Genomic DNA, 1070 nt, shown 5'->3' on the forward strand with positions numbered 1-1070 from the left:
TGTTGGCTGCCTAAAATAAGGTGAAAGACAACAAAAATCGTGGAATGTTTCTAGCAGGAATTGACTGACCAACAAGTCTCAACCAATCTGTTCCTCAGAGAAAAGTCTCCACTTCCTTCAGGATGTGGAGCGGTGGCTATGGACAGGCTCTTCCTGCATATCTAGCTCCCTCTGAGAAGTTATCTCCAGTGAACAGGAGAGCACAGCACAGGTCTTGCTGAGATGGGACCTGCACAAAATCATCACCTGGATATCCAGATGCTAGACAGTTTATTTTGAACTACAGTCCCACATTTCCTAAAGCTAGATCCAAAATATGCCCTGACCATCTCATCTAGGTACAAAAGACTACATGACCATTTCTATATTTGCAGGAGTAGTTTCCACTTCCTATAAGGTATCTCCAGCTTATCTGTCTGGAAAGTCCATTTGTACCAGACACCACCACCATGTCCCAGGCATTTTCCTCAGCAAAAGATAATCAACATATTTAAGCAGACAAATAATGTTTATCAGTTGCTGCAGGCACAGCAAGAGCTGCCTGAAGAAGTCTCTGTCACTTCATAAAATTCTCTCTTAGGGTAACTCCTGTCACAATGGTTTGTTGTGAGATCAGCTAGAGATTCAATCACCTTTTCTCAAGTCAATTCATTGTCTTATCTCTGCAGAGTTTAGCCAGCAAATTCCTGGACCACTCACAGCATTACTGACCAAGTGCACTGGTTTTACAGTTTTAGCTGTTATACCCAGCTGCACCAGAATTAAATTACAAGAAAAAAAAAACCAAAAAAAACCCCACAACAAAACCCCAACAACCCAAACCCACCATGCATTTCCTCCTTACATAACAATTATAGCATAAGTTAGATAATATTGCTACATAAACAAGGAGCATTCAGGAAAAATACTCTAAAAACATGTTGATGCCAGTAAGAGGGAAGATCTCAAGGAGCGGCCTTAGAAAGCTGTGGGTTGTCCATGACTGGAGGTGTTGACGAATACCAGTCAGCAATCAGCAGCAGGAGTTTTAGTGCACAGTCTTCTATGAAGCACAAAACAGTCTTAGACAA

This window comes from Corvus cornix, chromosome 1 (genome assembly GCF_000738735.6).
Source record: "Corvus cornix cornix isolate S_Up_H32 chromosome 1, ASM73873v5, whole genome shotgun sequence".
Lineage (NCBI taxonomy): Eukaryota > Metazoa > Chordata > Aves > Passeriformes > Corvidae > Corvus > Corvus cornix.